The sequence below is a fragment of the Dermacentor andersoni genome, chromosome 2 (assembly GCF_023375885.2).
Source record: "Dermacentor andersoni chromosome 2, qqDerAnde1_hic_scaffold, whole genome shotgun sequence".
Lineage (NCBI taxonomy): Eukaryota > Metazoa > Arthropoda > Arachnida > Ixodida > Ixodidae > Dermacentor > Dermacentor andersoni.
In genome coordinates this window covers 29,840,284-29,852,705 of record NC_092815.1, presented here as the reverse complement: position 1 = coordinate 29,852,705, position 12,422 = coordinate 29,840,284, and positions in this window count along the sequence as shown.

Sequence of the window (12,422 nt, the reverse complement as noted above, 5' to 3'; positions counted from 1 at the left end):
ATGTACTGGGTTTCGGAATATTCTGGTTTGCAACCTCCTCGAATCTGTTTCTTGAAACCTGTCGAGTTGTTTGCGGGGTTGTGGGTATGTTTCTCCTCGTTTCGTATAGTGTGTCAGTATGTCGTGGTACGTGACCAGTCTGTGCCTGTTGTCTCGTATCGCTACTTCGTTGTCGTTGCCTCCCCGCTGTCCTTCCCCTTTCCCCGGGGGTTGCGGGGTGTTGTGCCGTCACTGTCCGAGACGCGGTGGATTAGTTCTCGTGCGGCTCGGTCGGCCTTCTCATTGAGGTTGGGAGGGCCATTCATGGTTACTTCTCCCATATGTACTGGGATCCATTTGAGGTATTTGGGTCATGTCAGAGAAACACAAATGTATTGTTCCAAAATGGTACAGTGTTACTCCGCTGCTAGAAAGGTGATTTAGAAGAGCTCTCTAACTCCATTGACTAAATTTTCAGAGGTGATTGCAATGGGTGATTCCCCTGTTACTCTGGTATTGCTAGTCTGGTGCTTACTGTCAGTGATATACACAGCATGCCAGTCTTGGAGCTCAACTTTCAAGAGCCAATTAAGAGGCATGTCATGGGTGATTTAATAAGCTTATTAGGCTTCTTTTTAAACAAACAATTAATTTATTCTTTATTTTTGCTGTCATTTTGATGGCCTGTCTATGCTTTTTGTTTTCAAAGGCCATATTATTTTCATAATTATGGCCTTCAATGTTTAATTGTAATATCCCTTATAATCCACAGTGATTACTCGTAAAAGAGAAATCAATATAGAACAAACAGTAGATGTGGGTAAATGTATGTGCATTGACTTGAACAGCCACCTGCAAAAGTTTAAAGTCAGGTTGCTCAATGGATTGAATAATCTCAGTTGGAAAGCAGCACTAAGTGTGTTCATATGACCCTCACTCATCCAGTATACGTAAATGTAACCAAATGTAGTATATGTAACCAACACACTCTCAGACTTTAGCGCAATAAGTTAATATGTTGTGTTATGCTGTTGAGTTGAGACTGTGAATGGAACGATTATTAAAATGAGCAAGCTAGAGACAACTATTGCAGTGTTTATAATTTGTGGTAATTGCAGCATGATATTGCAAAAGAACATAAATAATGCTCCTCTCAATGTTTCTATCTATGCCTTTCGTTCATCTCTTAGTCTCTCTGAAATTAAGCAGCAGAGCATGGCACAAGCACTGCTGCTTACATTTATAATGGAGTCATCAGTGGGTTTCAGACAGAGGCAACTCCTGTCCCTTATGCACATATGTTTTGGTATTTTCAAGACTGTTCCTGTCATACCAAAGCCAAGGCTCACTGGCCCCTCATGGTATTGAAGCTTGCTCACCAATTACTCAGAGTGGATGATACATTTTCTGGATTTTGTCAGGTGCCATCTGTCTTGCCCTAATCATGGTATGAAAGGTAGGTCCTGCTGGTCCAATGCAGCTATCTTAATAAAAAAATATTATAATTTGCATGTTTCTTCTCTTGACCACCGAAGTGCATCATCCAAACCAAACACAAACACTTTTTTTCCTAGGCGCACTCTTGAAAACAAAGGCTTGCAGCCACATGCAGAAGAAAGTACAAAACAAATTATGCAAATTAATGCTCTGCAGTGTGCAGATTATGCAATGTGTACATAACTAAGGCTGCACCTCTAATGCATTAACTGTATTCAAGATTATGAAAGCTTTTTGCTAATTAAGCCATGTTCTAAAATTGGATTGCATGCCCTAGCTGCATATGTGACTAAAAATGTGGTAGCTCAGTTGAAAAAGCTACAAGTGGCATTCCTGTGGGGTATGTTTGTTCACTTGAAAAGCAGATTTTACTCAGTTGGTCATATGACAAGAAATTTTGTTGTTGTGTTCTTAATACTTCATTCCTACATTGCATATTACACTACACCCTAAAGGTCCACACAGCCCACATATATCATCATTAAATTAATAAAATGTGAATACCATCTGCACATTTGTAATGTTCCTCTTCAGGCGAATATGTACGGTACTGTACCTATATGCCGCCTTCATCATTCGTCTACACGCTAATAGGAAATTCGTTTACATAGTTGTGTGCGAGAAAAATACTACACAGCACTTCATCGGCATGTCGTCGGCGAGCCTATCTCATGAGAGCCTCTCAGCTGTACGTGCCAATTCGACCGAGTCATACATACATACATGCGATTCGGCAAACATGAACCTATCTTCAGGGCCAGTATGTCAATGGATTCCTTTCTCGGGGTTATCGTTATTATTATTACCTACCGTCCATATAAACGACCTATCGGTGATAGTGTACGCGCAGCACGGCAAGGAAAGGCCCTAGCGAGTACGGCACCTCGATCATAACATAGCATAACCGTCGGAATAAAGTGATCGCAATCGCACCTATTGTGTAACACAATAAGAAAAAAAGACTAATGCCAACAGAGCTGTGATACGGAAGCGATCGACGTTTCACGTACCGTCAACACGCTAACTTAATTGTTGACAAAACACGATTTTACTACTAGCGCTGGCCAGACAGAAAGCGTTGTCGGCCGCATATGCCAAACTCGGTCCAAGGATGCTCGGGGCGGCCAAGCAATTGCTGACTCGGGCCCGGGCCGGGCTTGGACCTAGGAGCGTCTGGCCGGGGAACATTCATTGGCAACAGACGGGAAATCAGCGAGTCGTGGAAAGTTCTTGCGCGAGCGAAACGCAAGCGAAATTAAAATATGTTACAATGTCCACCGTCTACAATCGGGCAGCGCGAAGCATTGGGCCGCGCAACAGCTACGCAGTTAATCTGAACCCTCGGGCTAATCACAGGTCACATACCGAACCCCGCGTCGTAAGAATGGGCTATTTTCCCATGCCCTTCACCTGCGGGGTGCCCTCACGCAGCGAGCGTACTACCATCCAAAAGTCAATCTATTATTGCCCGGCCGGCACCGCGTACGGCGGACGTGAGGTGGCACACAACGACGGGAGCTTTGCCCAAGCCGGATTAGCAAACGTTAAGAAACTGCCGTATTGTAATAAGCCGTGGTTATCAGCGCGTCAAATGACAAGGAAGAGCTCAATCATAAACTACGCTTATCCATGCCGGCCTGGTCGCTGTGGACGCGGATATAACACATAGCGTTACAGAAAAGTGTTCACAAACCATTAACAGCCCTGCTCGTGTATTTAATAACGTTTTCTACTCATCGTACCTTTGCGCTAGCTGTTACCAAAACTAAGATAAATCCTAACCAATTCGCCCACCTTGCTGTCTGGCTGACATAATATGACTGATGAAAGTTATTCTAGTGCATGCACATATATCGTATTCACATGTGCATATATTGATTGTTTACTTCAGCATAAAAAAAAGAAGGATGCTCCATCTGTATAATTTCACAAAATTACATTTTCCTTCCTTTCTTTCCTTTTTTTTTTACTGTTGCAGTGGGTTGAGTACAATATGTACAAATAAAATATGTCACTTTCACACTACTCCATCACTTAGGAACAGCAAATCAGCAATCAGGATGACAGATATATTTATTTTCTTATTAATTTTTTAAAATTTGTAGTCAGTATGAGACAGCTCACACTAAGCTTGCTTGGTTTTTAACAAGCTCTTGGTCAACAACGACACATACGTTTGGGACTCGGAAATAAACTGTGCAGTGCGTCTGTCTCAGCATGCTTTAAGAATGACAAGCCAAACCTTCATCTTATGCAAGTGTGGAAACTGACAGTTTATGCAACCACACACCCATAACACGTCTACAAACCTGTCATTCTTATGCACTAGAGGTTGAAGTTTGATGTCAAAATATATGTCACTTTCATCACTCATTGATTCATGCGTGACATCTCTTCTTGTACTAATCAAGACGTGGCTAAACGATACCATCTCCTATAAAATTTTTCTTTTCACATCTGCATGCAACACTTTTTGTTGTGAATGATGCAACTGCATAAAAGGTGGCATGCTCATAGCTTTAAAAAAATAAATTCTTGCAGTTCCAACTGGCATTCGTTCATTCCTAGAGCACATTTTCATTTCACTTCAATGCTCAAGCAGAATGTTCTCATAAGTGCATACTACTGCCCTCCGGATGTAAATTGTGCATTTTCAAGCGAGTTTCAAAACATTCTAAATGAAGTGCATATGCTATTTTGGCATTCTACTGTGATCATTTATGGCAATTTTAATTTCTCCATTATTAACTGGACAACAGAATCTGTCACAGCTGCTCACGCTCAATGGCATATTTTCCTTCATTCCTGTCTACACTTCATGTTACCTCAACTCATTACTCTCCCAACCTGTTCATCATGTACACTGGCCAATATTCTAGATCTCATCAGAGGTAGAAAAAAATTAACATTCAAATATGCAAAGCCATCAAAACTGCCCTGGGCCTACCATCTACGGCTTTGACTACGAGACTTCTCAAGACGGGCATACACAACACCTGGCAAGAATTAGCCGAAGCTCGTAAAGCCAGTCAGTTAGAATGACTTAAGCTCATGCCCACCGGGAGATCAGTGCTGCAACGGCTGAGCTACAGTGAAACCTTTATAGGCCACCACGGACTGAAAAGAAAGAATTCCTCCAAACATCTGCAAATCCCTGTGCACAGCACCAATTGTACCACAAGGAAAGAAGACAAGCCCAAGTGGATGCCCTACGGCAAAGACACAGGCAAGGTCCGGATGCCAGATACACCGACACAGTCAAATACCCGCAAAGAAATGCTTACGCCCTGAACGTCACAGATTCTAAGGGCAGAGAGCTAGCGTCTGCCACAGTCCGTGCGCAAAACTCTGAGACTGCAGAAGAGACGGCGATCGCCCTAGCAACTACCACGTGCAGACGCAGCTGTAGTTCTTTCCGATTCTGAAGCAGCTGTCAGGAACTATGCTAAGGGTCTAGTGTCGACAGAAGCACTAAAGATATTGAAGCACGACAGCGCTTCGATCCGCTACACCTGCGTGACCTGGGTTCCTGGGCATGACGGGCTGGAGGGGAACGAATCAGCACACGCCGTGGCCCGAGGCCACACCTGCCGGGCCAACCCTTCCTACTCTCAAGATGCCGGTCTGCGTCAGCAGGGGCAGAGACCGTACCCATCACCTACTCAGCGATCCTTCAATATCACAGGCTGGAACGCAGGCTGCACCCACCACCTCACCCAAAGCTCACCGAAGAAGAAAGTACCACACTCAGAAGACTACAGAGTAACACTTACACCCACGGAATACTCATGCACAGACTATACCAAATGCTACAAGGAAATACTCATGCACAGACTATGCCCAATGCTACAAGGATACCGCTGCCCAATGTGCGGCTTACCATACACCTTGGCGCACCTGATCCTCGAGTGTCCATGGCATCTAGATACAGACGCATTGCCTTCACCGAAAGAATATAATGCCAGACAAGAAAGCGAAGACCTCATTGAAACGTGAGAGGCCAAGCTCGTCTCCGAGGGCCTGGAGCAACAATGACACCTCGTCGCCAGGGCCAAGGAGGCAGCGAAGGCCAGAGGATTCCTGGAATGAGGAGACCTCCCACCTAAAGTAGAACTGGGGCTTAACCCGGGATACTGTTTCAAAAATAAATGTTTATTCCTCCTCCTCCTCATCTCAACCAGCGATCCTCTAATCTGTTCCGGCATTACTCACCTGGACGGGCTGTCTGATCATGCAGTTATAGTAGGTCTGCTTAACTTCTCTTTAACAAAAAAGAAAACACTACTAAACACATTAGGTGCTACAATAGGGCCAACATTACTCGGCATAATCGTTAATTAGCCACCTTTGCAGACACAGTCGAGCTATTGAAGAGAACTGGTTATGTTTAGAGCCACCTTTGCAAATCTTATCAAAATGTTCGTCCTTTTTCTCAGCATTAGATGCAACAAAACATTCAATAAACGCCTGCAGCACCTCATAAATAAAATGAAGCGCTCTATAGAATGGCAAATAAAAAAAAAGCCAAGACATGGCAAAGATACATATTATGTGACAAAGAATTCCAGATGCTACTAAAATCCACACGTCAACAGGTTTACAGCTATGATTTATTATGAATAACAGTGATTATGGCACGTAATAAACCCCTATTCACAGCCTGACATAATCCTAATTCTGGTGGTGATGTAGTTCCTGAGTTATAGTGTATGCAGTTACTAAATGACATGTTTTGTTGAGTGTCCAAATGTGAAGACATCACTGCATGCCCTGACTTCCCCATGCAATCTGACATGTCTGAAATTGTTATTAGTGGGTCGGGCATTTTTACCTTACTAAACAGATTAAAAACTTAATCTACAACAGGTCACAGCAAATTTAATAACAAGCTACTCAAGAATGTGCCCCAGCTAGTGTCGCAACATACCCCCTGGGTTCATTCTTAAGACTGGTGAGTGGCTAAAGTGATCCCATTCTACAAATCCAGCGAGTGTTTATCACCCCTTAACTACCAATGAATATTATTAACCAGTACAATTCGCAAACTTATGGAACACATTACTAATTCACAAGTCATCGACTATTTCGAAGATCCCAGTTTAACATTCAACTACCAGCACAGGTTTTCATTTACATTACGACTTTGCATGAAACCACCACATTTACTCCATCTTTGCAGCAGCTCACCACTCTCTTGGCATCATCAAATTAAACCTAAAGCATGCTTTTGTCAACGTACATAAACTTGCTTACACTACACTAATCCACACAAAGCTCGAATACGCATCGCTAATATAGCACTCTGGCAGGTAAACATTGTTGACGAGATTGCATTTGTTCAAAACTGGGCTGCTCACCTTCATATTTTCCGACTATTCATCTTACACTTCCGTGTCATCATTAAAAGCACGTACTGATTTACAAGCACTATCCCTTCGCCACAAATCAGTGCGTCTTTGCCTGCTTGACAAACTTTATAATCGTACTTCTCTTCACAATGATTTCTTTCAGTCACCACCTGTCGTATTTTCATGCCGGGATCACCACCTCATATTTAAGCGTACACCATCTCGCACGTTACAATATGCATGCTCCTTTATACCCTGCACCATCACTGAAGGGAACTGCTTTCCCTCTGATATTGCCACAGAATCTGACATTAAAATTTTACGACGTGCTACGCACTGTTACTTAGTTGCCTTTTTTATTACATTCTTGTTTAGTTGTTTTTGTGCGTTACTAATAAATACCTGTATTAATACCGTAGTTTATGTGTGCATGCATATTTTCAACATTTTATTTTGCTGTGTGCATAACTTTTGTTTTGCAATTCTTATGATTTCTTACATTCTGTTTCTTAATACCTAAAAAATGTTAGCATACCTTTGTTCTGTACTTTGTCCTATTATTTGTTGTAACTATTTCTTTGTAATCTCATTTATGTTTGTACTCCCCCTGCCCCTGTTATGTGATGGGCGCAACTGATGCCTTTAAGGGCACCGTTGAGCGCTGCAACACTGCTACTTTGATGTAGCAGTGTTGTGAGGCATTTTGCTACCCTAGGTAAAGTCAAACTACTGCACTCCTCTCCACTCTAGCACCAAATTTAGGTGCACCATGTGAAGAATTTTAAGACACATTGTAAGGCATTATAGTAACTAATATGGGAAGAAAGTTGGTACACAGGTTTCCAGGCATCACTTCATTGTTCTTTCAAAAGTCAGTCATCCATAGTGCATTTGAAATTGGATATTTTACGGAATCCAACATTGTCCTTTGCCATTGGTGAAATGTAAATGTTAAAGTGGGGTGAGGAACGACTAGATGCGATGTGCCCATCTAGAGCTGCCAAATCTAAGTGGCCACTTGTTTTGCCTACAGCACAATATACCTCTGCTTGGTTGTGTTGCTGGTCAGAAATATACATACAAAATAACAGAAGGTGCTGCTGTGCCAATATATTCACAAAAGTCTTACATGATTATACAGGTGCCATCCATTAGCATCAAAACATGGCCTGCACAACAAGCACAGTATCTTCAGCGGAAATTGTAGTGTTATATCTTGCATACAGAAATGCAGAAAAGTGTAAACAAGGTGCACTCTGCTAAAATTTGTCTTGTGAATTCCTACTGTGCCAACTGTGCAGATTGATGGCATATAGTTTGATCTGGGAGCTAGCCCAATGCGCATGTACACAAAGGAAAATGATTCACCTCTTAAATATGTGAAATGACGCCCAGGTAGGCACAGTAAATTTTCAACTTTGTATGCTTCAGTGTTATGCTAGAAGAAAACGTTTTTTTAGTGTGTTGCTGATTCACAATTATATACCAACTATGCATATAGGAGAAGAATCTGCAATCTTTTAGGCTGCGTGTTAAAATACCATGTATACAAACCCAGGGAAAACATGGGGAAGGCAGGAAATGGAAATTCAAGACGATGAGCAAACCGAGAACAAGATGAAAGCAGGAGCCAACGTTTCAACAAGTGGACTTGTCTTCTTCAAGGCGACATATGCTTTCCTCGCCACAGTTACAGATATTAAGAATCAATTTGGTTGATGCCCAGCCTGATACTCCGTGATTATACTGATAGATATGCATACAATTGTTTATCCTTTTTCTGTGGAGTGCATTTCACCTACTAACAATTGAAAGATATCAGTCAACGTGAGATGCAAATAGTGTTGTACTTTGCGGAAGGTATGTATATATATATATATAGCACCAGCAATTATGTTACGACCTTTGACGAGTCATGTGACGCGCTTGACACACCATGCTCGCCGCTGGGTTGTTGTGCTTTGAGTGCCACATGTTTTTCTGAGCACAGGTTTGACCGATAAAGATTTAATGCTGTGAAGTGATGTTTCCAGTGATGTCACAACAACGCAACAATGCTCTGAAGTATATATTTATTGATTTGACAGCAAGAATTCCATAGACATTTTCTGTAGCATGAAGGAAGGAGATGCAGATATGGTAGCAGATCTGAATCATTATTATTATTATTATTATTATTATTATTATTATTATTATATACATAATATTACTGTATTAATCATTAATATACATCATTGTACTGTGTGGTAGTACAATATATAGTATACCACTCAACACAGTCAGTGCTCAAAGTTAGCCAGGGCTCGAGAGAGTTCGGCCTCTCTTCCATTTTCTAAGCAGGGGTTCGGCCCCGTCTTTGCAGGTCAACTGTAGCACTGCGGCACCCATTCGACAAGCACTGTAGGTGATTTTATTGCCAATAGTGCCTTGTGAGGGGAAATTCCAACTCTCCAATTTTTTGGAATAATGACTTAAATAAACAACAAATCGGTTTACTACCTCTGTCCAAGCGGCGTGATTATGAATGCCTTAAATTGTTGCATAATTCAAATAACACCCCACACTACTCATTAAAGAACAACTATCTGTCTCCTGATAATTTGAAACCTACTAGGAATAGCCACAAACTTAACCTTGCTCCATTTCAACTGCATACTAACCTGTTTAAGTATAGCTTTCCTCATACAATTGAAAAATGGAACTTACTCCCAGGTGAAACTAGGTAAATTAGAAAAATCACTGTATTTACTTGATTCATGCTGCGTTTATTATACTGATTGTATCTTTTATATTGAAGTTATCATGTTTTTTAAGGCATTGAAGTTGATTTGTGCAGAAAAATATTTTGTTATATGCAATGTACAAACCCACTCCTGCGATAGCCCAATTGGACTACAGTATGTGAAAATAAAAATAAATAAATAAATAAGTGATTAATCAGTTGATAGAGCATGAGCAAAGACAGAGCAACAGCTATTGTCCTACTTCTGCATGCATTTCCCCAAGGCATTGCACATGACAGTCACCACCCTTAATTGCTCGACTAATTAAGATTCTTGGCACAGCTAGCATACTGTTTCATGAGTCAGTTGAGTGTGAACCTACCTGTTCGTGAATTATTGAAGGTTCACCTTGGTTTCTTAGTTTACAAATTAATTTTAATTCGTTTATTTTTGCATTACGAGTACAGTGCTATACCATGCATGTACTTTGTACACTTTTGCAGTAAGCAGGTGTGAAACCATGAAATATATTCTTGTAGTGCCCTGAGGTTCTAGGTCCTTTCGGCTCCCCTTATTACCACCGGTACCACTATAGCCGTTACCACCAGTGGTACGTGCGGCCGGTATGTCGATCGATACCGCCGGAATGCTTTATTGAGCGATATATGTGTGAACGTGACACGCGCGGCTTGCCCGTAAATCCGTTTCACTTGCGCGTGCCGCGTCAACAGAAACACGCCGCTTTTCTTTCTTTCTTTTTCTGGTGGAAATGGGGCACAACATCGAATAAACGAAGCTTTGCACAACACGTTTACAAACGGACAAACACGAAATAACAACCACTCTGACTCATCATTAACATGTCTAATTGACCAACGATTTGGCGGCTGTCCATTGTATTCGTTAGGTTGTTAATTATGCTGTTTCTCACTGGTCAACCAAGCGAGACTGTACTAGTAATCAAATCATGCAAGCCGTTCGTTTTCTTGCATTTCGTGACTTGCTCGTCCGGCTCCTTTTGCCGACGAGAAGCAGCCTATATTTCTCGCTTTATCCCCAGCAGCAATACTCTACAAAACGAAATATTGTCCCTCCATTTAAACCCCATTCAACCAGGTTTAATGTCCTCGACATTGAGCCACAATATGTAAGGAATATCGTTTAAAGGCCGCAGGCCAGCTGACAATGGACATAAATCGGAGGGGCCGAGGGGCCAAAGAAACTAAACTGAAACATTGTTTGCCGTGAGTATTTTCTAAACAGCATGTGCCTTATATCTTAAATAAATAAATATAAAATAATCTAGACGGACATATGTTAGAACTTTGTTTTGTTTTGTCCATATTCAAACTCTTCTAGGTGGCGCCCCAACAGCTCATCGAAATGCACGCAGCGCGAATTCGAATCCACAGCGAGATTTGAGCGCGGGAAGCTGTTATGTGCCAGTATGCTGGGGTAGGCTTGACAACTCAAAATTTTCTATTTGTACTTACGAAGCAGCAGTATTTGACAGAAAAGAATAATACTTTGATGCTCTTCTCACGCCTACAAGCGAGGGCGGCGTGATTAACAACACAGCGTAATGCGCAACGGTGAACGCCAACGAACTGCGTGCCGCCACCAACCTGGACGAAGCATTTTGGTAAGCTCGTATTTTATTTCTTGTTTGCAAAGTTTGTCGCAGGCAAACAATTTCTTTATTTCTAGAAGGATCGCATTTGACTTCGCTATCGTGAGTCTCACGCCGTGAACAACGGCTTCTGCGATATCCAGAACGTATTGATGTGCTCAGTGCGCATGCATGATGTAAGACGATAGAATAAGCAGAACTGTGTAACCTCTATATCGTACAAGGGGGAGAAGGCGCGAAGATTATATGTCAGTTGAATAAAAAGGACACATCTCGTTTGTACGCGTCCTTTTGTTTTAGTTACTGTATATTTTGGTAATGTATCGTCATATGGGTTTACCAGTCATGGCCGGACTTGGTGCTCTCGTTCTCGCGTGCAAATGTGCCAGTTGGCTGAGGTGGCACTGTGAACAGCGCCAGACAGGGCGCGATTCCCCCGGTTCTTGAGCCCCTGGCCAAAAACTTATTTCTGGTATAGGAAAAATTTTTACAGCTGTGCACTGTACCCACCGTGGTTGCTTAGGGGTTATGGTGTTGGGCTGCTAAGCACGAGGTCGTGGGATCGATTCCCGGCCACGGCGGCCGCATTTTGATGGGGGCAGAATGCAGAAACACCCGTGTACTTTGATTTAGGTGCACGTTAAAGAACCTCAGGTGGTCAAAATTATTTCGGAGTCCCCCCACTATGGCGTGCCTCATAATCAGATTGTAGTTTTGGCAAGTAAAACTCCATGATCTATTTTTTTTACCTCCGCACTATGTGTTTTGAAATGTTCTCCCTTGTTTAAGCGTGTTGGTACAAGCATTTACCGTAGTTTTAGCTTTAAGATTTGACCATATTCTCTCGGTGCGTAATGCCTTTATATACAAGAACCGCGGATAGAAGTTGCGACTGTTTGAGATCGTAGCGCCTTTCCTCTAAGTTGTAGTGATTAGATGTCATTGGAAATGTGTAAGGTTGGAAATGCTTGTTTTCATCCTTCACATTCTAGAATACAAATTTATACTAGGGTAATTAAAACTTGCAAAATGCAGTGTGAAACTTCATACTAAATATATTTATTCAAAGAAAATAAACAATATTTTCAATGTCCCTTTATAATAGCATCATTGTGCACTGTGGAGGTGAACTGGTTCGAAGGCACAAACTGACCGAATGGATTCTTATCTTGCTTTAGCATAACTCAGTTTGAGTATGGAAGAAAAAGTACAGGTGACAGGATGAGCACTAACTTCTAACTGGTC